General features: G+C 47.7%; 1 protein-coding gene and 1 long non-coding RNA gene across 4 annotated transcripts in view; one reads left to right on the forward strand and one right to left on the reverse strand.

The window, feature by feature from the left end:
• NEURL1 (neuralized E3 ubiquitin protein ligase 1) overlaps positions 1 to 25,100 on the reverse strand; it is a 267,419-nt gene that overhangs the window by 31,917 nt on the left and 210,402 nt on the right. The window lies entirely within an intron of this gene.
• On the forward strand, positions 1,575 to 7,995 carry LOC135972810 (uncharacterized). Of its 2 annotated transcripts, none has more exons than XR_010589339.1 (2): positions 1,575 to 2,312; positions 5,607 to 7,995. It is a non-coding gene; the product is annotated as an uncharacterized LOC135972810 (long non-coding RNA). The 2 variants fall into 2 exon arrangements; XR_010589340.1 differs by having other exon boundaries at positions 5,632 to 7,995.

Consider the following 25,100-nt stretch of genomic DNA (forward strand, 5'->3'; position numbering starts at 1 on the left):
CAAATGTTGACTTCTTAAAGACACCTCCTGCATATGCATATACAGATGCATGCACATACAACCATGGAGAGAATTATAATCTACAGCACTAACTAACCACCCTACAGCTACAAGACCCAAAAAGCACATATTATTGTCAGCATTTATAACATAGAGACTTTGTTATATCCATTCACCCTCTCCATTAGGGTTACCATACGTCCGGATTTTCCCGGACATGTCCGGCTTTTGGGGGCTCAAATCCCCGTCCGGGGGGAAATCCCCAAAAGCCGGGCATGTCCGGGAAAATCGGGAGGTCAGCCGGGCCCGCGGGGAGCCGGTCAGCCGGTCAGCCGGGCCGGCGGGGAGCCGGGCCCGCGGGGAGCTGGTCAGCCGGGCCGGCGGGGAGCCGGGCCCGCGGGGAGCCGGGCCCGCGGGGAGCCGGTCAGCTGGGCCGGCGGGGAGCCGGGCCGGCGGGGAGCCGGGTCGGCCGGGCCCGCGGGGAGCCGGGCCGGCGGGGAGCCGGGTCGGCCGGGCCCGCGGGGAGCCGGGCCGGCGGGGAGCCGGGCCCGCGGGGAGCCGGGTCGGCCGGGCCGGCGGGGAGCCGGGCCCGCGGGGCCAGGAGCCGGGGGATGCGCCGGGCTGCCGGGGGCCGGCAGTGCTGGGCGGGCCGGGGGTGGTCGGCCGGGGCCGGCACCCCAGGGCCCGAGCTGACCCAGGTTGGAAACGCCGGGGGGCCAGCCTGGGCCGCGCCTCCTCCCCCCACACACCCCTTACCTGCTTCAGGCTTCCCGCGAATCAAATATTCGCGGGAAGCAGGGGAGGGGGCGGAGACTTTGGGGAGGGGGAGGGGTTGGGCGGGGGTGTGGGCGGTGCTGGGGGCGGGGCCGTGGGCCGTGGAGTGTCCTCCATTTGGAGGCACAAAATATGGTAACCCTACTCTCCATTGTTGATACGTTGTCTATTGTCAACCAAAGAGCTTGATCCTCCAAGGTGAGGGGCACCTGCAGCTCCCACTGACTTCCTGCAGCAACCAGGAACCAACCCACAACTCACAGCATCAAGTGCTTCATCTGCAAGCTTTTGGGCACAGGGACCTTCTTCTTTTGACTTGTCTGCAAAGCACTGTGCGCACGTATGGTGCTAGAAATAATACATGATCCCAGTACATGACCTGCCAATGTGTATTAATGATGTGTAATGATCTAAAGAGGGTCTAATGTGAACAAAGGAAATTCAAGTATTAGGACTGGAACAAAATGGTCTCTAAGACATTGGGAATCAGACTCATGCCCTTTGGTAAAAGAATACATTGCATCATAAAATGAAACTGCTTAATAGGAAACAGGAGTGTAGAGATTGCAAGGTAACAAGGAGAAAATTCATTGTATCTGTACACCACTCATGGTTTTCTGTTGATGAAGTACAAGGGATCAACTCTGAACTTACTTGAATCAGTGTGATCCACTGAAGGAAACAGAAGTAAAAAAAAAAAGGGGGGGGGTGTCAAAAATTCCTTCTTGCACGTCTCTTCATTCTTTCTGTTCTTCTTGCTCTCCCTCCTCCCACCAACTTCATTTCTTCTCCTCCCCTCCCCCTGTTAGGCCCAAAAACCGAAAAACATGCTTATCTCAGTTCTCACTGTCGTTTCCCATGCATGAAGCTGCACGTATACAGGATGTATAGAAGATATATGGAAAAGGGGAGGGGGTTGGACGGACCCTGGGAAAGGAATGTGAAGGATGGGAAGCTAAACAGATGTATCCTGATTACTACTAGAACTGAATTTAAACAATGCATAGGTTAGCAGAATTTAGACACGCTAAGTTGTTTGTCTCTCTGTATAAAAGAAGCCCAGTTGTGCTTGTAAGGTGTGTTCCTCCCTCTGGCATGAGTCGAGGGGGACACCCGCTCAGCTGACTGATCAATAAAGAACTTGAAGCCGTCTTCTAGACTCCCGTGCCTCCTTGGGGTAATTGGGCAGCTCCAGGGGGAAACGAGCCCATTTGGCTAACAAATGGCGACTCCGCCGGGACTTCTCTCCCTGTAGAGGGCACTGACCGACGGCCGAGGGCGATTCCGAGGAGTGGCCACCTCGAGCTGTTGCTTTGCTCGGGCCTCGGATCGTCACAATCGGCCGGGGCGGCTGCGTCCTCTCTGAAGAGAACTCTGAAGGACATGGAAGCAAGACGGCTTCAGAAGGAGGGGAAGTCTGACTGCCGGACGCGGCCACTTCGGGCGGTAAGTGCGTTTACCTCCTGGGTTTGAGGAATAACGCCCCCGAGGTGTGGGTTGGACAGTGGAAATCCCCTAGGCAGCCTGTATACGGGAAGGTATGTTAACATTATTGTAGCTTTGTAAATGTCTTGTTGTTGTGTTTCTGGTTAAAGGGTAAGCAAATAACGGCCAATGAGTAACGTAACTAACTCCACAAGTCCATGGGCCGTTTTTAACAATTATTGGGACTTGGAGCAACCTCAGGGATTACTCTTGTTTCTGGGAGGGGTAATCTTGTTTCTCCTCTTAATGGTGTGTTGGAAACCGAGATTGTAACTGATTAAAGGATCTGTGTGAAAGATGAATGAGTGCTGCTGACAGGTCTGAGGCTTAAGCTGACTTCAGCCGCCCCAAGACTCCTGCAAGGGGAAACCCGATGACCAGGATATCTTGATTGCAAGGGGGGTCAGCCGAACCTCGTGACCCAGCGGATATCTGAGTTAGAACTAGATCTATACCTCTCCTCCCTCTTGATATCTCTGTCTCGGAAAACTCTGGGTAAAGCATAATGGGGTCCGGACAAAGCACCTTCTCCTGGACACCCCTGGGATGTATGCTGGATAACTGGAAGGCGTTTAGACGCCAGGCTAATTATGAAATTGTATTATGTAAAGACAAGCTTGTAAAATTCTGTACTCTTGAATGGATGACATTCGGGGTGGAATGGCCCGAGGGAGGGACGCTCAAACCAGGGGTTGTACAAGCAGTACATAGCATTGTGACCTGGGATGGGCATTGGGACCAATATCCCTATATAGATATTTGGCAGGACCTTGTGGCCAATCATCCCCCATGGTTGCAAAAATGTAGATCACAAACTATTAAAACCTTAATGGCCCATGCCCCTGTTAGGAAACCCTGTTTCCCTGTTAAGAAATTTTGTCTGTGGGCTGTGATTCCCTCTGCCCCTGAGGGTAATCTCACTATGGTATATGTTCCCTTTACCACTAGTGATCTATATAATTGGAAGCAACAGAATCCCCCGTTCTCGGAAGAAAGGGGCCCACGTTTTAGCCATGGCCCAAAGGAAAGGATATGAAGAAAGGGGGGACAAAGTTAAGGGACGGCCAGGGCCACCGGGGAAGGGGCGGGGCCCCTGCCTGGGTCGAAATCAGTGCGCTATCTGTAGGAAAGAGGGGCACTGGAAGAATGAATGCCCCCGGTGACAGGCCATGGGAAAGGAACGTAAAGATAAAACCCCGTCCCTTCCTATCCTCTACAACAGTACAGGACGTTCAGGGGAGGAGTCTTCCCCATAGGGGGGTCGGGGAACCCAGCGGCCCCTCCTGACAGCACAAGCTGCCAGCCTGGATCCCACAGTAAAAATTAAAGTGGAGGGCCGCCCAATTGAAGCCCTTATTGATACTGGGGCCACTCTTAGTTTGCTCCCCCTTAATAAGGCTCCCCGAGATAGAGCTCGGGGACGTGCCATAGTCCAGGGGATAGAGGGACAAACTACAGCTTTGGAAAAAACTTTGCCTCTCCTAGTAAAAATAGGGGACTGTCAAATTTCCCATCAGTTTGTTTGCAGTCCCTCCTGCCCCATAGCGCTGCTCAGACGAGATATCCTCACTAAATTACAGGCGGAGATCTCATTCGATAACGGGACGATGGAAGTCAGAATCCCTAAGCAACAAGCCTCTAATTACCAGATGGCTCTCATAAATGCTAGAGATCACTCCCTGGAATGTAAGGGAAGTGATGGAAGCCAGCCCCAGCTGGCTGGGGGGTGTGTGTGTGTGTGTGTAAATCCCAAGGTCTGGGCAGAGGAAGGAGGCGTGGCCCGAGCCAGGAATGCTACACCAGTGCATATTTCCCTTAAGGAGGGAAGCAGCCCAGTCCGAATTCGACAATACCCCCTTAAGCTAACCACTCGGATCGGGTTAAAACCCCTGATTCAAAAGTTTTTGCAGTACGGGTGGTTAAAGGAAGACACGTCCCCATACAATACTCTAATAATGGGGGTGCCTAAGCCTAATGGGCAGTATCGGTTGGTCCAGGACCTAAGACAAATTAACAAGTTAATAGCAGAGACTGTTTGCCTTTGAGTGGGAGGACCCAGATACCCACTACAAAGCTCAATAACTTTGGACCGTTGTCCCACAAGGACTTACCTGTGCACCCGAGATTTTTGGCAGCCAGTTAAAAAGGGACCTCACCCCATTCCTGGCTAAACACCCTTCATGTAACATAGTTCAGTGCTGCGATGATCTGCTCTTGAGTACTGAAACAGAGACAGTCTGCAAGAAGCAAACTGTAGAGCTCCTCAATCACCTTGGGGTATAGGGATATAAAGTATCAAAGGAAAAAGCTCAGTTGGTTAAGCAGCAGGTCACCTTCCTTGGATACCACTTTTGCCAAGGGAGTCGCAGTTTGGGTAAAGAAAGAATCCAGGTTATACTTAACAGCCCTCAACCCCGGAACCTCTGAGAATTAAGGGCTTTTCTGGGACTGACTGGCTTCTGTCGACTCTGGATCCCTGACTATGGGGGAAAAGCCAGACCACTATATGAGTCTTTGACTGAAGAAGGTCTACTCCACTAGAAATGGACCAGGGAAATGGAAAAAGCATTTCGAGAGCTTAAAGAAGGTTCAGCCTCCCGCTCTAGCCCTCACAGATTCCCGGAAGCCATTCACCCTATACGTTCGTGAAAGAGGAGGGGTGGCAGCTGGAGTCCTGTGCCAAAGGTCAGGGCCAACCTGGCGACCCATTGGATACTATTCGAAGGTCTTGTACCCTGTCGCCAAGGGGTGGCCTGCCTGCTTATGGGCCGTTGCAGCAACCGCTCTCCTTGTACAGGAGGCTGAAAAGTTTACCCTGGGGGGGGACACTGAGGTTGTGGTTCCCCACGGGATACCTCAAATACTGGGGACAGGCGCTGGGGAAAAGCATCTAAATCCCAGTCGACATACCAGATATGAGGTAGGGCCCTTGCTAGCCCCTAACTTAACCTGGAGACAGTTAGTTCCCTCAACCTAGCTACCCTATTGCCTGACCCTTGGGTTTCCTATGAGACCAGCCCCACTCATGACTGTATTGAAGTCTTGCAACAGGTGTCCCAGGCACTCGGTATACAATGGAAGCTGCATACACCCTGGAGGCCGCAAAGCACGGGACAGGTGGAAAGAATGAATAGAACTCTCAAGGATACCCTTACTAAATTATGCACAGAGTCTAGTTTAAAGTGGCTTGATGCGTTACCACTCGCCCTTACCCGCATTCGAAGGGCCCCACGTAAGGGTCTTAAGCTTTCACCATTATCCCGGGGTTCCGGGAGGATGTAAACTGGGAAATGGGGAAGGACTCCTTATGGAAACAGGTCTCTGGGTTGCAATCTGTTTTGTTACAGCTGCATCGACGCGGTGCCTTTTCAGGCCCTTTCCTTGGACTAGCCCGTGTACCCATTCCAGATCGGTGATCAGGTCCTCGTCAAGAAGTGGAAGCGTGACCCCCTTACACCACGGTGGGACGGCCCGCACACTGTCTCGCTCATCAGCCAAGCTGCAGTCAAAGTTCTTGGGAGTGACAAATGGACACACTATACGCGGGTAAGGCAGTTTCTGAACCCTAACCCGGAGACTGAACTAGCAGAAGAGGACACCAGCCCTCTGCCCGCCCCGGCTCCGGACGCCCAGGGTGGCACAGGTGAAGACTCCACCTGGGAGTATCAGTACTTGGACGGACTAAAGGGACTGTTTAGAAAAAGATAATGAAATTATTGTTAATATTTTTGTTTATGTGCTTCCACCACTATTATGGTTGGGAAAATAGGTTTTTACAGCTGGGGGGAGACAATAGCAAAATCCATTAACCTCAGTAACTGTTGAGTATGCGGAGGCCCAGAGGAATTAAATGAATGGCCTTGGGTAGCCCAGCCGGTACAGCCCAAATGGTGGCTCAGCAATTTGAGTATAGTCCACGATGGAACGGGGGTTTGGACTGAGGATAGTAGCCCCTGGCGACTGTATTCTTCTGGAATGGGTATTCTCTGCCTTAATCGGACAAGGCGGGAGGGAGTGTACTTGGGAGAAAGCAAGTGTGATTGGACTCTATCCCCAGGGTTTGATTGCTGGGACCCTTATTGTCATCTGTATGACTGCTCTAAATATCAGGGGCAATGGAACCAGACCCATGTGAGGCTCACCAATAATAGTTGGGTGAAATGCTCCAAACAATACTACCCTACGGCCGAAGGTTGCAGGGCGGTAGGACAGGATGGGTTCTTTGACGCCCTATTCCCGAGTTGCCAGCTAGACAATACCACTAGCAAGAACCACGTGGTACGGTGGTTTCAAATGGGCATGGCAGAATAAGAATGGAACTCGAGTATGGGGTTTTAAACAATTCTGGTCTAGCACCAATCAGCCAAAATGGGGCTGCGATTGAGTCTGGAAAGCAGGAGCTGGGGCGTGGAGATGTGATTATTGCAGTTCAGCTAATGGAATGGTAGGGGGACCTTTAGGGCCAGGTAATCCTTTATATTTTGACCATCTAAGGGACGATGAGAATGAGAAAACCTGGAATGGCCCCTTTGCTAATGGAACCTGGGCTCTAAAGGGCCATTATTGGATCTGCGGGTCCTATGCCTACTGAAGATTGCCTCCAAATTGGTCTGGGATATGTTATGTTGGATATATAAGACCCTTGTTCTTTTTATTGCCCCAGATGCAGGGAAATAAATTGGGAATTAAGGTGTATGATGATTTAATTAAAAAAAGGCGGTTCATGGATTCCACCCTGACCGCCGGAAGCTCCCAAACATGGGGGGCTCAGGAGTGGCCCCCTGAGAAAATTATAAAACATTATGGTCCAGCTACATGGAATCCTAATGAGTGGATCTCAGGGGCAAGGGAGCCCATTTACAACTTGAATCGGATAATTAGGCTGCAAGCCATTTTAGAAATAATAACTAATCAGACGGCTGCAGCTCTTGATCTTTTGGCTGATCAGTCCACTCAGATGAGGAATGTGCTCTACCAGCACCATCTAGTTCTTGATTATTTGCTGGCAGAAGAAGGGGGAATCTGTGCAAAATTAAACTAATCTAATTGCTGTTTACAAATAGATGATAATGGAAAGGTGGTAAAACAGCTAACAAAAGAAATGAGGAAGTTAGCCCATGTCCCGGTCCAAACATGGGGTGGGTGGAATATGGATTGGTTCACGTCCTGGTTACCGCAACTGGGATGGCTCCGAGAAGGCCTTCTTCTCTTTGTACTTTTTATTACAACCCTATTAACCCTAGCTTGCTTTGCTCCCTGTGTAGTTGCATTAGTCCGACGAATGGCTAATCAAATTATACACCAACAAATGATGGCCCTATACCAGCCGGTGAAGGCTGAGGATTGGGGGCCATAAGGCTCTCAAAATGCTTTTTAGGGGGGAATCTTGTTAGGCCCAAAAACCGAAAAACATGCTTATCTCAGTTCTCACTGTCGTTTCCCATGCATGAAGCTGCACGTATACAGGATGTATAGAAGATATATGGAAAAGGGGAGGGGGTTGGACGGACCCTGGGAAAGGAATGTGAAGGATGGGAAGCTAAACAGATGTATCCTGATTACTACTAGAACTGAATTTAAACAATGCATAGGTTAGCAGAATTTAGACACGCTAAGTTGTTTGTCTCTCTGTATAAAAGAAGCCCAGTTGTGCTTGTAAGGTGTGTTCCTCCCTCTGGCATGAGTCGAGGGGGACACCCGCTCAGCTGACTGATCAATAAAGAACTTGAAGCCGTCTTCTAGACTCCCGTGCCTCCTTGGGGTAATTGGGCAGCTCCAGGGGGAAACGAGCCCATTTGGCTAACACCCCTTTGCATTCATTTGGTAATTTTGTCTTACTAATATTTTCACTCAACATTATATCTCCTTGTGAAGTTTTTGCAACTAAAACCCTGAGAACTGCAGAACCCCCAAAATGCTCACTGACGTCAACGGGAATTGCAAGTCCTGAGTCTGACATCTATTGGCTGAAATGTCATATACCTTTTCAAAATCAGCCTCCGCAAAAGGGGTTTTACAATTCTACTTGTGCCATTATGTGGGACTCCACTCATAAGCAAGAAAACGGACCAGAGCTCCTTCTCAAACGCTCAGGGAGGAGCCCTCGGGGAAGAAGGGCATGATTCCAACACTTACAATGGGACACTCCCTCCTCCAAGGTCTTTAACAGGAGTTGTGCGGCTAAGAGGCCGTTTGGCACCGCATTGAAAATTTAGGGGGAAGTGTCTGAAATATAAAGCAGATGTGCCAGGCTGTAAAACAACATGGCCGTTAGAGATGGGCCTAAGTGGTTTGGCAAAAAGCAACCCATCTTTTGGATGAGAAGTAAAACTGTGTAACAGGCCACTTTGCAGTCAATCAAGATCCAACATCCCTCATAAGAGTAGGAGGGTAAGCCCAGCTTTCTCACTAAAAGTCCCAACTCAGACCTGTGCCTTTGCTAAACTCTCCTTGCAGTTGTTCAGTGATATTCTTTGCTTCCCATCCTAAATTAGTTGTGTAGTGCAGTGTAGTTGTGTAGTGCACAGTATTATACAGTTGCCCCTTTTCAGCCCAGCAGTGGCTGCATTTCAGTGGTAGGTGGAATGATTGCTGTGCATAGTATATAACTCAATTTGTAAAGTACTTTGAGGGGACCGAGGATGGAAGATGCTGTATATATGCAAATTCATTATATCTAGAGCTGGGCAAAATTTTTCAGATGAAACTTTTGTTTTGCCAAAAGATGCATAGTTGGGTTGACCGAAACATTTTGCAGATTCGTGTTCAATTTGCCAAATTGTTTCAGGCCAAAAAAAAAAAAATTGAAAAAGTCAAAAATTTTCATTTTAATGTTTTCTAAATGAATTGTTTTGATTTTATTTTAAATTATTTTTGTTTTGAATTTTACTTTTTTTTGTTAAAAGGTAAATACCGTTGAAAAAGAAATGTTTTTGTTTTACCCGAAACAAACAATTTTGTCAGCTTTTTCATTTGCCCAAAGTCAGGATCTAGGTTCAGTTTTTCCCAGAGTTACAGGATGTTTGGTTCAGGCCCATCTCTAGTTTTGTGATATGTTTCTTAGAATAATAAAAATAATTAATGGAGATATCCCCATCTCCTAGAACTGGAAGGGACCCTGAAAGGTCATTGAGTCTAGCCTGCTGCCTTCCCTAGCAGGACCAAGTACTGATTTTGCCCCAGATGCCTAAGTGGCCCCCTTAAGGATTGAACTCACAACCCTGGGTTTAGCAGGCCAATGCTCAAACCACTGAGCTATCCCTCCCTCCTTTTTATTCTACTTGGGAAACCAAGAAAATGGAAAAACAAACTCACCCCCATTGAAAATAAATCCAAGTGGAAAATTCAAGATGCAAACAAAAGAGAAATGAAAGGAAGGGGAGATGGAGACATTGCTTGTAGTAGTTAAGAGACAAAGCCAAGCTCACAAAGAATGGTAGGAGTGCTTTACTTTTTGGCAATGTACCAAAATAGACACATTTTCTAAAAAAATTAACTTATTTGCTGTCAGAAAACTTGTATTCTTCATGTGAGGTCTGAGGAGCAGACAACTGCCTTTCTGCGCTATCATCGTGACCCTGTGGAAACCTAGAGTCACAAAATGCACAGGATCAGTCTGTGATGCTTTGCCTAGTTTTGTTTTATTTTTTCTGATACCTTTAAATCTTGAAGTTATAAGTCCTGGGGGCACTCCACTCTGTTTACTTCTCATAAACATTCAGGCGCCGGAATGCATCTTCTCAATTCATACAAAGAAGCCACTTTGGGAGCCTTATTGTAGATGTGGGAGGCAATTGGATAAAATCCCACACAGGAATGACTCATACTTAAAACTTTCTCTGCTATATACAGAGAAACTCAACTCATCTCAATACATTTCCCCCTAAGAACAGGCTGAAAAGTCAAACTACCTGACTAATTTCTGACCCACCATCCCTTCCTACTGCACCAGACAAAAGAGACACAAAACCCAAAGTCTTTAGTTAAATAAAGATCTAGTTAGAGTCATATTGTTTATGACTTTATTTTAAAAGTCTTAATATGCCATTTTAAATAAAGCATGCCCTTTCTATCTTCCCTACGGGAATACACAACAGATTACAGTCAATGGACAAATTCCTTCTTGATGTAGCTCCTTCAGCTTTAAATGTAAGATCATTTTCCTTGTCTTCAAGAGCAGGTACAATTTAGCTCCTGCCCCAATAGTATCAGAGCTCGGGGGCTCATTGGTAGGGACTATACACTCACATCATAAGATACAATCCCTGCCCCAAAGAGCCTACCCCCTAAATAGCAAGGATTAATCGAGGTGAGAGACCTGCGTGACCATTACAGACTCAGACGTGCCAACTCTCATGAACTGATCGCAAGAGTCACGATTTCTAAGCCTCACTCAGAAATCGTGTCAGCCAACCTGGGCGCAGCAGGGGCTCCTGCTGTCAGCAACCCTGGGGCGGCTGGGCCAGGCTCCCGCTGGCCGCCCTGGGGTGGCTGGACTACCGCAGTCAGCACCAGGCACCGGCCGGGCTCTCACTGTCAGCCTGGGAAGTGGGAGAGAGGACCCCACTGCAGCCCCTCCCAGGCCTGGGAAGGATGAAGACCCCTAAAGAGAAGAGGTGAGGCTGAAGGCTGTAGGGGGGTGCTAAGCATCCATTCATTTTTTTCCATGGGTGCTTAGAATAAAAAACTGCAAACTAACATCACAAACACAACACATGCCTCACTTCACCACTCAGCACCCTGCTTCTGCTGCTCGCCTACCCCCATCTATGTGTTGCCTCTTTAGAACGCAAGCTTTTCAAGGTGGGAGCCCTTTCTCATTTTAGTCTGCACGCCAGCTCGCATACTTGTGGCAATATATAAATGAATAGTAGGGATAATTAACGATGACATCAGCCCGATGAGTCACACAGCAGGTTAAGACTGTCACCAAACAGACTATTCTGTGGGTTCTGATTTGCATTTGATCTTTGGAGTGATGTGGTTTCTGGGCGCCCATTGTCACCTTGCAGTGCGTCATGTTCTGCCCTTTAGGGGGCTCCAAAGGCCAAAAGCCGGAGCAATTATTCATTCATGCACTTCGTACTCGTAAATCGTGGTGATACCAAGTTGACATCATTGTGTACTTAGTGGAGGGTAAACACATTTGCAAAGTGCTTTTATGGGGGTCATGCACAAGTTACTAGTTACATTTGGATTTTATATCCTATTCATTTCAATCTGGAAGCCAAAGTAACTCACGGGAGGCTATTTCATGCTATGAGGAACTGTTACAGACACACCATTGGCTGGCCCTGAATTAGCAGATAGGACATAGGATCTGGAAGTTTCAGACATACAGTAGAACCTCAGAGTTACAAACACCTCTGAAATGTTCGTAACTCTGAACAAAACATTACGGTGGTTTTTTCCAAAGTTTACAACTGAACATTGACTTCATACAGCTTTGAAACTTTACTGTGCAGAAGAAAAATGCTGTTTTTAACCACCTTCATTTAAATGAAACAAGCACAGAAACAGTTTCCTTGCCATATCACATTTTTTAAAAAACTTTCCCTTTATTTCTTTAGTAGTTTACGTTTAACTGTGCTGTATTTGCTTTTTTTCCCCTGTGTCTCTGCTGCTGTCTGATTGCGTACTTCTGGTTCCAAATGAGGTTTGTGGTCAGGGGTGAAAGTAAGATAAATTACTTACTGGTACGGGGGCCCCCAGAAGGGGCGGTTCTTTGGGTCAGCCTCCCTCAGCCAGCCCTTCCCCATTGCCTGGCCCGTGCTGCCTGGAGCTCCGGTGGCGACTTAAAGGGCCCGGGGCTCCAACTGCTGCCGCAGTAGCTGTGACAGTGGCTGGAAGCCCCAGGCCCTTTTAAATCACCAGGCCCCAGGGCAGCTGCCCCCATCAGCAGCCCTGGGGGTGGGGAGGTAAAAGGGGCTGCAACAGCAGCGCTTTAACGTCGGCTGCGTACAGGCCGGTACTGTTGGCCACTTCTTACTGGTATGCCGTACCGACCCGCTTTCACCTCTGTCTGTGGTTGACCGGTCAGTTTGTAACTCTGGTATTCGTAACTCTGAGGTTCTACAGTATTTCAAAGAAGGCTGTGAGTTCTGTAAGTAGCGTCCCAGGCAGATGTCTGCTCTGTCGCCAATTACACATATTTCATGACAGATAGTCGTATTCGTCAAGCGAACGACAGATGTGTGAGTCAAATGACTGAATCAGTTCCCCTTCGGACCAACAAGGACCAAATTAGCATTTTAGAGAGACTCACTATGTCTCTCCAATACTCTCTCAAGTATCAAAGAGAACTTCTACTGTAATCGAGCAGTCAGAAGTCAAAGTTCAAGCCAAGGGTTGGAGAAAGAGCACAAAGGGAGAGGAGAAGCAGTTTCACTGCAGGCGATGTGGCTGGATTGTCAGACAGAATCATTTAGATTGTGACAAATCTACACAAGATTAAAACTAGGCTGCAAAAGAACCAATGCCAAAGTATTCTGGGGCCCAATTCTGTGAGGGGTTGAGCGTCCTCAGCTCCCTCTGAAGTCAGTCAGAGCAAGGGTGCCGGAACAGGGGGAGACCAGGGGGCCCCGGCCCCATCACTTTTAAAAGTGGGAGGGCTACGGGTGAGCGATGGGGGGAGAGGCAGGAGAGAAGCAAGCGGGGGGCAGGGTCTTGGAGGGAAGAGGCAGCGCAGGAGCGGGGCCTTGGGGGGAATGGGTGGCACAGGGGTGGGGTTTTGGGGAAAGGGGCGACGCGAGGGTGGAGCCTGAGGGAGAAGGGGCAGTGCGAGGGGCAGGGCCACAGTTGGGGCACCGGTGCCCCCCTCACACACACTTTTAGGGAGCTTCCCCCAGTCCTGAGGCAGAGTGAACAGTGCTCAGCACTGTGAGGGATTGGGGTCTTTCTGTTTTAGATTTAAACTGGTTTAAGTGTAAATTGGTTTGGATAAAATTAATTTCTTTGGCCTAATTTCAAACCCATCCAACACATCACGGAATTGAAAGTTAGACTCAAACTCAAAAATTATTGGGCTGGCATGTTCCAGTTTGAACAGATGGTGGCAAAGGGAAAGAAGGGGGAGAGCGCTATTAGCTATTCTCAGCGGGTAGCTGTTCAGAAAGCATTGCGTTTCATTTATCGTTCAACTGTGGTGGATTTTTCTGCCACTCTAGCACCAAATTTTGCCTTCTTCCACAGGAGCTGCGGACTTACCCGCACACAATTTTGCTTAGACACAAAGTGTTTGTTTTCCTGCCAGGTGAGTGTGAATAGGCACTCCTGTGGGTTTTATTCAGAACACACACACACACACTTCTATGCATATTAATATGTTTCACTTCCTTTGCTTAATGAGAATGCTATGCAGAATGCAGATTTCCCATCAGGAGGTTGTGAATGCTCTATCAATACTACAGATAAAAATGCTACAGCAAAGCAGAAAAATCAGAAAACAGGAACCAGACCCTAAAAGAGGGGACAGAAACCAGACTCATCTACTGCCAGAATCTAAGATGAAACATACAGAAAGAAGAAATGCAGAACGCTGAAGATAATAGAATTACAGACCTTGTTAGTCAGACCCAGCACAATTAGAAATTCCTATCTAGCTTGGTAATTGGATTGATCAACTGCATATTTTTTTCAAGAGTCTAAATAGTGAAAGGAAATACATTCATGCTAAAATAAGAAAGGAATCCAAAGTACAGAGGGTGAGTGTCCACTGATTAATAGTAGTTTCTGGGACAAATATTGTGTAATGAAGTGCCCTGAACCATCTTGTTCATCACACACACACACAGAGGAAAAATTGGAAAGAGTCCAGCAGAGGGCAACAAAAATGATTAGGGGGCTGGAGCACATGATTTATGAGGAGAGGCTGAGGGAACTGGGATTATTTAGTCTGCAGAAGAGAAGAATGAGGGGGCATTTGATAGCAGCTTTCAACTCCCTGAAAGGGGGTTCCAAAGAGGATGGATCTAGACTGTTCTCAGTGGTACCAGATGACAGAACAAAGAGTAATGGTCTCAAGTTGCAGTGGGGGAGGTTTAGGTTGGATATTAGGAAACACTATTTCACTAGGAGGGTGGTGAAGCACTGGAATGGGTTACCTAGGGAGGTGGTGGAATCTCCTTCCTTAGAGGCTTTTAAGGCCCGGCTTGACAAAGCCCTGGCTGGGATGATTTAGTTGGTGTTGGTCCTGCTTTGAGCAGGGAGTTGGACTAGATACCTCCTGAGGTCTCTTCCAACCCTAATCTTCTATGATTCTATGAAAAAGCATTCTGTACGTCATCTGTAAGCATTTCAAATTGATCTGCAAGTACAAAATGGCACAAAAAGCAGTCACTGTTTCCCTTAGTAAACAGGAATATTTTAGGGGAGCATGCCAGTAAGTTTTGAACAAGACACTCAAAGCTTCCATGCTAATTTTCTAGTTTGGAATTTGTTTATTTTGCAACCAAAGCCAATGGTCAGAGCAACTTGTGAGTTTTCATGCTTTCTCAGTAGCACAAACACACGTTGGCCCCCAGGCAGGAAGGCATCCCCATTTAAAAATGGTACTTAAGCATCAACTTCAGTCCCACTGAAGTCAACGGGACTCAAACATGTGCTTAAAGTTAAGCGTATGCTTAGCTACTGTTCTGAACAAGGATAAACGTTAGCATGTTCTTAACTGCTTTTCTGAACTGTGGCCATTAGTAGCCCATTTGACTCTTTCTAAATGCTCAGAGATCAGAGGGAATATGGCCTGGTGCCTAATATTCAGAGGTGGAGGTCAAATGACTTGGGACCTATTCCTGAATCTGGAACGGATTGCTTGAGGAGATCAACTCAATTTCTGCGTGTCTCACTTTCCTCATCTGGATAATAATACCCACTTCTTGGGTGAGCTTGTGGTGAGGGTTATTTAATTAAATGTTTAGCAAGTGCTTTAAAATCTCTGCATGAAGACACTATACTGTTCATAGGCGCCGACTCCATGGGTGCTCCGGGGCTGGAGGGGAGCACCCAGCGAAAAAATAGTGGGTGCTCAGCACCCACTGGCAGCCCCGCGGATCAGCTGCTCCCTCTCCCTCCCAGTGCCTCCCGCCCTCCACAATCAGCTGGTTCAGTGGTGTTTAGGAGGTGCGGGGGAGAGGGAAGAGCGGGGGCAGGGAACAGAACAGGGTGGGGTGGGAAGAGCAGGGTGCAGGTTTAGGGGAAGGGGGTGGATTGGGGGGTGAAGCCTGGGGTGTAGCGGGGATCGAGCACCCCCCGGGAACCGGGCACCTCTGATATTGCTTACATAATTCCAGAAGTGTCTCTGTGCTTTACAGACAAGTAAAAAGAAAAGGGGCAAAATGTTGGTTTGTTACATCCATGTAAATCCAGAGGAACTCGACTGAAGTTAATGCAGTCGCTCGAGATTTGCACTGGTGTAAATCAGGAATTCTCAACCTTTTTCTTTCTGAGGCCCCTTCAACATGCTATAAAAACTCCAGGGCCCAGCGGGGGGTGGGGCTCCAGGTCAAGGATGGGCATAGGTGTTATGATACATGAAGGGAGGGGTAGCTCCCTTTTAGGGACCCAGCCAACCAGTTAGCTATAAAATCCCTCTTAGTAGCTGTTTTCTACTTGCTTTACCTGTAAAGGGTTAAAAGTCACTGCTATGCATAGATAAAATGAAGTGAGTGGGCACCTGGCCAAAAGAGCCAATGGGAAGGCTAGAACTTTTTAAAATTGAAACAAGACTCCCCTTTTGTCTGTCTGTTGTTGTTCTCGGAGAGAGGCAGACAGGGCTAGAACTATGCTGTAAGAAGCCTGGAGCCAGGTATGAAAAATTATTGGTATCATACCTAGAAACTACTCATTTGAAACCCCAGATATGTAAGTAGATCGGGAAATGTCTAGGAAGACGCGATCAGATTTATCTCCTTTTATTTCTTTATGGCTTGTGGCCTCCTGTGTGCTAACCCCAAATGTTTTTGTTTTGCTTGTAACCTTTAAGTTGGATCTTAAGAAAGCTATTTTGGTGCTTAATCCTTGTATTAGCTCTTTTAAAATCTAGCAGTAGCCTGAGTTTCCAGATGCATTTTCTTCCTTTTAAAAAAAAAAAAATTTTTTTTTTTTACCTTTTTAAGAACAGGATTGGAATTCTGTGTCCTAAGAGGCTTGTGCATGTATTGTTTAATTAGCTGGTGGCAACAGCTGATTTCCTTTGTTTTTTTTCTCAGCTCTTCCCCGGAGGGTGTGTGTGTGAAAAGACTTGAGGGTACCCCACAGGAAGGAATTCCCAAGTGCGCCTTCCTGGGCTCTCAAAGGGGTTTTGCACTTGAGTGGTGGCAGTATCTACCCATCCAAGGTCAGAGAAAAGCTGTAACCTTGGGAGTTTAATACAAGCCTGGAGTGGCCAGTATTATTTTTTAAATCTTTGCAGGCCCCACTTCTGCACTCCAAGTGCCAGAGTGGGGAATCAGCCTTGACAGGTGTAGTTTGACTTCTATTGCAGGGGGAGGGGACAAGGGCCGGCTGGCCGGGCTCGGGCCAGCTCCACATAGCGGGGTCGAGGGAGGGACACCTCAGCAGGCCACCCACCTGTCTGGGGCTGTGTGCCGGTGACTGCTCCCTGAGGGCTCTGCCAGCCCTGGAGCCGGGTCCCTGCCCGGGCAGCTCTGACCAGCTATGTGAGCAGTCAAAGGAGGTTGGGAGCTGAGGAGCGGCTGCAACCCGGGCACCAGCAGCAGACGGGGAATGCCATGACTGCCCACTCCATTACCAGTCAGAGGAGCAGCTGCCCCGCACTGCCTGGCTCCGGCTTCCTGCCTAGGACCTGGCCAGATGGTGGAGCCTGAGGGGGCTGGGAGAGCAGAGGGGGGGCGGAGCTGCCCCCAGGACTGCCCCACTCTGGGTAAGGCACTGCAATTGGGGGGGCAACACCCTCATGCCCCCTCAACTCTGCCCATGGGCTCAGGGCTTCTGCCTGTGTCAGGGCTTCAGGCTCATGCTGCTCCCGGTTTCAGCCTGGGGGGAACACCGGGGTTTGGGGCTTCAGCCGGGGGGGGGGGGGATGCACCAGGGCTCAGGGCACCAGGTTTCAGCGGCGGAGCCCCACAGCACCCCTGAAAGGGCTCCTGGAACCCCAGTTGAGAACCGCTGGTGTAAATGATACCAGGATCTGGCCCATGGATGCTGCCCTTATGACCTTACACTGTAAAGTCTTGTCTGTAGTAAGGAAAAAGGTATGTTCCTACCTCATGTTAGTTAAACCTGGTAAAATCCTAGTGAAGACAAAGCAGTTATAACATTAACACGAGTTAGCACGTCAATGTAGACCCTAGGTCTTTATCTTGGCCAACTAACATGTGAGAAAAATACACATCTAGTGTCTCCCAAGGTTTCTAGTTTGTTTTGCACTCATCTAAAGGAATGGTTCAACTATTTTATGTATTACATACAGTAGGTTTATACTCTGGAGTAACCTTAATCTGCAAGAAGCATTCACACAATGATGTAATAAACCTAGTAATAAATCTAGTTCTCTTTTGCTGGCCCTTCATAGCTTGTTTTTAAATAGCACAAGTATGGCTTTAGGTCGCAGTTCAGGAAAGACGCTGACCATGTGCTTCAGTCTATTCCTATTCAGGATAGCACTAAAGCACACATAAATGTATGTGTAAGTGCTTAAACCCCATTGAAGCCAATGGGACATAAGCCTAGGTTTACATGCTGTCTTGAATCAGGATGTGTTCCTGAATCAGGGCCACGAAGAGGAAGGAAAATGGGCTGTTGTGAAGATGTAAAACTGGATTCCACAGCTAAAAGGAGCTTTGATGTCAACATGTGCTTTTCAGTCCTCTCCTCTGTATCTTCGCAGTGAAGTGAACAGCTGCAAAGGAGATCTCCTAAAATAGTAGCTCAAAATTGTATGCCGTGTAGTTGTAGCCACGTCGGTCCCAGGATATTAGAGACACAAGTTGGGTGAGGTAATATCTTTTATTGGACCAACTTCTGTTGGTGAGAGAGACTTGTCTCTCTAGCTCTAAACTGGTAATTTTAGCTGTCATGGCTGGATGAAACTGGAAGGGAACCAAAGGAGAAGTCTATGGTCATTTCAATCACACACCTTGTCATAAAAAAATCATCTATTCAATGAATTCCTTATACATTCTGTGATAAATGTTCGTGAAGTGCTGATGGGGTCTAGCTAAGAACTTCTTTTCTCCATGATATTTTGAACTAAGGAGACTAAGATAAGCTCTAGCAGCAAGATTTATTGGCTTGATATCTTAGAAGCAAATAGATGAATTCTGCTCCCAGTTACAGGGTAAGCCTGGAGTAATTCCACTGACTTCTATGGAGCTATTCCAGATTTACACTAGTACAGGAGCTGGCTGGCCTAAAGAGATGAAGACAGAAAGCCAGCAGGGCAGCAGGCCTTTCTAAAGTTGTATACCATATATATGTATATATTAATATATATATACACACGAATAAGGCAGGGGCCTATGAAGGGCACTAGGTCGCATTCTGCTTTCAGTTATTTTGGTATAACCTCGCTGAAGTTCATGGGTAGGGCTCTAGCAAATTCAGTCCATTTTTGGTCAAGGATTTTTAAAATAATAAATTTCATGATTTCAGCTATTTAAAACTGAAATTTCAAGGTATTGTAATTGTAAGGGTCATGACCCAATAAGGAGTTGGGGGGGGTCCACCAGGTTATTGTAGGGGGGGGGGGGTTGTGGTACTGCTACCCTTACTGTGCTGATGCTGGCGGCGGTGCTGCCTTCAGAGCTGGGCAGCTGGAGAGCGGCGGCTGCTGGCCGGGAGCCCAGCTCTGAAGGCAGAGCTGCCACCAGCAGCAGCGCAGAAGTAAGGATGGCCTGGTGTGGTATTGCCACTCTTACTTCTGCGCTGCGGCCTGCAGAGCTGGGCCCTCAGTCAGCAGCCGCCGCTCTCGGGCCGCCCAGCTCTGAAGGCAGCGCAGATGTAAGGATGGCAATACTGCAACCCCCCTAAAATAACCTTGTGACACCCCCCCCCCCCCGCAACTCCCTTTTGGGTCAGGACACTCAATTTGAGAACCGCTGGTATCCCCCATGAAATCTGTATAGCACAGAGTAAAAGCTAGGGTTGCAAACTGTGACTGAAGCTATTCCAGGAGATTCCCCTCCCCCCCCCCCAACATGACGTAATGTCATTTTCTGAAAATATCCTATTAAAATCTCCCGGATTGCTTTTTTCAAGAGTCACCGGGAGACTCCAGGCCAAACCTGGAGGGTTGGCAACCCTTGTAAAAGCACACAAAAGACCAGATTTCACGGGGGGAAGGGAACGACCAGATTTCATGGTCCATGATGCGTTTTTTATGGCTATGAATTTGGTAGGGCCCTATCCACGGATTTGGCTGTGCGTGTTAGCTGACGCTAACTGCAAATGTTCCAAGCTTCTCTGCAGCGCTCAGCTACCCCCGGACAATATGTCCATAAGGGAAGAACAAACAGGGCTGGATAAAAACAGAACTTACCCAAACTGCACTAAGCCTTTTATGAGCTAACCCTCAGAAGTGTCTCTGACAATAAGCTCCCCTGCCCCAGGGATACCTGTTCTGCTGCTGCCGTTCAGAGGCAGATCCATATAGATGTCAGGTGCACCTGGGCAGAAAAGCCACTAGCCAGTTATGAAGTGCTCCCTTTGATGTCCCTTTGGTCCAGGGCTCTGAGGTACTACCAAGGTCTGCCCACTCCCTAACCCTGTACCTGGAACCCCTCTTTCCCACACCCCACACTAAATCTTTCAGTCCGACAGTTCCAGACTCTGTCAGCTGTTCGAAGTTAGATCTGCATGGAAGAGTCCATAGAGAAGTTCAGAGAGAAATCTGCTCTCCCAGGTTCTAGCCAACTCTGCTTTTCTTCCCTTCTCTTCCTCTTTCGACTGCATCTGATGTTTTAAATATAGTCTTCACAGGAGCTGGGTCAATGTACATTGATTTAAAAAAAAATTGGTTTGCTGTAGTGGCCTAAAGATTTGTCAATTTCAGCCATGCCGCTATGGTTAATGAAGCATGAGAATCAAGTCTGGCCAGCAGGGCACTGTACAGGGGAGCAGGTGCTGCCTTTGATGGAGCATGCAGCGTTGCCAGGCACTACTGTATATTATGTCAAGGTCTGTCACACTGGGCTGAGGCACTCTGAAGAATCCACCTGCCAAGCCACCTCTGAGACTACGGCAGCACAATTACCATGCCACCATGCGCTATCTTTAAATGGTCAGGTACACAATACTTCCTGTCGTGGGAGGAGCTGGACGAGACATCTGACATAGACACTGAGGGTACGTCCAGCGCCATCGGAACAATTTGTATAGCAGGGGTGCGGAAAGCAACCAAACCAGACTGTAAACCTTGTATATGATGGAAACCACTTCAAGCCAGGGGTGCTGCCGCACCCCCATAACCCCTAGTTCCAGCACCTCTGGATACGTTTACACTGCAGATGGGAACATGCCCGAGCAGACAGACATACACTGTCACTGCTCCAGCTAGCGCACTAAAAACAGCAACATGGGTGTTCTGGCATGGACCCAGGGCATCAGGCGGTTTGTACTCGAGTGGCTAGCCCGTCTGCTGCCCGTGCTGCAACGTTCACACTGCTATATTTAGTGCACGAGCTGGAGCGGAGCTAGCACATGTCTGACTACCCAGGCTGGGAGGCACTCTCCCAGAGGCAGGGTAGACATAGCCTGACTAATGTGCTGTTACAGAGACAGACTGGGTGAGGTAATGTCTTTTATTGGACCAGCTTCTGTGGGTAAAAGAGACAAGCTTCCGAGCTTACTCAGAGCAGTTATTAATTCTGTGGGCATCTGAGAGGGGGATCTGCAAGTGAGATGCAGTCATATTAAAAGGCATTCAACACAGTTATTTCTGGTTGCTCATCGCTACCTTCTCTCTAGGATTGATTTGTTTTTCCCTAGGCCTTTCTGAGCTTTTAAAAAGCTAAGTGAAGCACTTAAGGCAGAAGTGACAAAACGTATACACCTTAGTGGACACTTTACTCTCCCAATTTACATTGTAGGGAGATCCTTCCACGGCTACTCTACCCATGAAGATTTCTATGCTATGTTCAGTGGCTAAAGGCTAATGAGGGGCTGAACCAAAAATCCAGATCAGAATATTCCCAGACTGTGGGATATTTAAAATCTGGATCTGAAGCAATTTGAGCCCATCTCTACTGAAGACAGACACTGACATCCTGTACTAGCTTGGATCCCAACCTTGCTGCTTGAAGGCTGACTCCAGTACCCCCGGTTACTGCACAGAGGTCCAACTGCCCAGAATCCATTACAGGATCAGGGCCTTTGTCTTTGCTTGCTATTGTTACCACATTTGTCCATATGTTTTTATCATCCGAGTCCCTTTGCCCTCACTTCCATTTTCAGCAGGACTCGTTTTCTTTCCCTTTCTTCGTTGCTCTCTCCCCACAGGCTCTTGTTAAATTTCAGTGCTCTGAATCCCCATCAATTCTTCCTTCTCATCAGCATCCTTCCCTCAGGTGATACCATGCTCTGCCTTTAATACATTTTCACTATGACTTAACCTTTCCGCTTACTTCCTCCCTTTCCTTCTTTGTGACTCAAGCTCCGAATTTCCTCCTCGCCTTCTGAGTCCAATAATAACTCCGCAACCTGTTTTCTCGGTTACTCTCCAACTAGAAACAAGTATAAATGTTCATTTTCTTCTTTCGATGGCTCCTCTATACAATATTCTAGGGTAGTCCTATAATGCTTGTTTATCCCTTTCCTCCCTCTATTTCTGTTGGTTTGCTCACTACTCTGATCTGATTGGGGAGGAGAGAGCGGAGCACTCCCCTGCTTTTGGGGGCTTGTAAAGGGGGCAGAGATGGGGATTCAACTCAGAATGTTGTGAACGATCTTGTTCTTGGAGAACAGGCTGGTGGGATGCTGCCAATAACAAAACACCAGGTGCAGCAACTCACCAGCCTAACTCTTGTAAGAACTGGAAGAAGGAGAGTTGGGCTTGAACAGAACAGCTGCAAAACCATCACAATTGGCCCTGTATAAAAACGACAAATCCTCTTCCACAAAGGGACAATCAGGTCCCACTTTGACACTGAGCGTCCCCTTGTTTCACAGCACAGGGTGTCACTGTCCAAGGGCCTCCTGCTGCAATTGTAGCCTCCATATAACTAACCCAGCCTTTTGAGCATTCACATTTCCATTCATTCTCACCACACGCAGGACACGGCCGGGAGGTAAAGTGGATGATAAACAAGTGGGTCGGAGGTAAAAGCAGATGCTATGCACAAAATCTGTCATTACTCTCCTGTACTAACATCCAACCAAGAAACAAAGAGAAGGATGCAACTGGATGCATTTCTGTTCTGCAGCCCCTGGAAGCACTCGCAACAGCAGCTCCCCCTTCATTTCACGTCAGTGAAAAAAACCCCAGGAACCCAGATGACTTATTATCAGGAGAGGAAAAGCTTGTAGATGACCGCAAATAAGAACACCCAAGTCACGCACATTCTGTTCCAATTCTAGCTGGAGCTGCATTACCAGATCTTTGTGTGCTCTGTGTCTCTTATCGACAAACAGCATAGACAGCTGTTGCCATAGCTACGTACTTATGTCCTGGCAGCAAATTTCCCTGTGCACAGAAATATTATTTATGAAGTGCCTAAGCTGTGCCTTGCGCTTGACAGTTAAAAATGACAGGTCCCAGCCCAGAGGAGCTTACAGTCTAAATTAGACATAACATAGCAAGGGGGTACAGTAAACAAAGGACAGGGTAAGGAGGGTCACAGCAGTGAGCAATCATGAGATGTTACACATGGATCTTCTTTTTACTTTTTCTGTGTGACAAATCTGCGGCCATATTACAGTTGGCACTACACTGAACACCCTAGCTACTTGGTATGTCATGGCACTGGTGGAGATGGAACCCACATCCCCCTGCATCAAAAGTACAGTCCTCGACCACTTGACCTAAATAATAATCTCCACTAGCTATTAGGACTATAGGGTCTATGAACAGTGGTTGACGGGCTCTGATTTTATCCACTAGGTGGCAGTGGTTTGCACATATCCCTGCCTGTTCTTTGTACTATGGAATAAAGGCTGGGGGGGTCAGGAGGGGACTGCCAACTATTATTTCATCATACAGCCTGATCTACCACCTCTGGTAGGTGCTTAAAACATTCAGTTCGGGGTTTTGAGTGAGTGAGAGATTAGGCGTATTCACAAGACCAGCTGCCAGAGTGAACCAGGAGCAAACTTGTTTGAACATCAGCAATATTTACTGTAAAGAGAGCACCAAGGGATTAAGGCTACGGTGAAATTTACAGTCAACCTGTCTTCCCCGTCCTATGTCCAAACCATTAAAACCAGCTTGCTCAGATCTCAGTATCAAAGGTGCTGGTTTGACAGCACGGGAAACTGAAGTTCTGTATAGCCACGAGAGGTAGACAGTGGGCAAAGACAGAGCAGACTTGACCACTGCCAACATTTCTCATGCTGAGCTGGAGGCATCCCACCTCTGAAGTAAGAGGAATGGGTTTATCTCCATAGTCTAGTCAGTCCATAGCTTCTCACCACAAAAACTCACCTGGCTGCTCAGAAAAGAGCAGAAATCATCAACTCTGAAACCTAAAGATCAATAATGTGAACATCAACATTGTTGACTGCTGCATTTCACTGATCATTCCAGCAGAAACATCCTGCTAATATGCTACACGCATTCTTACCCCCCACACCTTCCCAGGTGCTTAAGACCCACTTGTCTCCTCCACAGTTGCTGAAGTCTCCAGCTTCCCCGACACAGTGATGCACTTTCTGTACAAAAGTCTGCAGCTCTTTGAAAGTTCAAATGTGAGGACAATGTAAAATCTGAATTTAACATCAGCTCCAATAACAGAATGGCTGCTGTACTGGCTGTACTTGTTTTCATATCTACTTAATTAAAAAAACCACCTCTTTTATTTGATATATATACACACACACACACACACACACACACACACACACAGTTCCTCTGGAGCTCCTAGAGAATCTCCAGTCCATTGCACCAGAGTGATGCCAAATCCAGAAGCCCGAATGCAGAATTGAGTTCTAGGTGGCTGCAGAGTACCTGGCATCTCAACCATATGAAACATCACAGACATCTGAAGTGGAACGTGAGTCAAATAAAATAAAACAGCTCATGCTCCTAACTCCATGCTGTCATAGAATCATAGAACCATAGGGCTAGAAGGGACCACAAAGGTCATCTAGTCTAACCGCCTGCCAAGATGCAGGATTAGTTGTGTCTAAACCATCCATGACAGATGGCTCCAGCCTCCTTTTGAAAACCTCCAGTGAAGGAGCTTCCACAACCTCCCTAGGCAGCCTGGTCCATTGTCCTACGGTTCTTACAGTTAGGAAGTGTCTGTTCACATGTTAACACTGAGAGAGGTCACCAAAGACTGTTGAGTAAGATACTTGAGCCTTGAAATCTACACTTAGCAGGACATGGCGATCACCAAACACCACCCCCTTTCTTCTGAAAGTTCTTCATTCCCCAAGCATATAGTGTCATGAGGTGAGGAGTAGGCACTAGGAGCAAGAAGTCTGACTGATCCTACTCAGAGACCCATGGTCTTACAATTCTCTCCACGGTGCATTTGAAATTAGCCATCAAAAGTAACTTCAGAATCTATTTCCTCCCATCTCCAAGCCCTCAGGGAAACCCTCTCCTCCCCAGAAATCTGACATTTCTTAATCCGAACTCATTTTCTAGGTCAGTGATCTCATTTCTCAGCACTTTCTGGTCTTTTCGCACTGGCATTTCAAAGGCTAGCTTTATCTGCCTCTCCCAG

The sequence above is a fragment of the Chrysemys picta genome, chromosome 7, assembly GCF_011386835.1.
Source record: "Chrysemys picta bellii isolate R12L10 chromosome 7, ASM1138683v2, whole genome shotgun sequence".
Lineage (NCBI taxonomy): Eukaryota > Metazoa > Chordata > Testudines > Emydidae > Chrysemys > Chrysemys picta.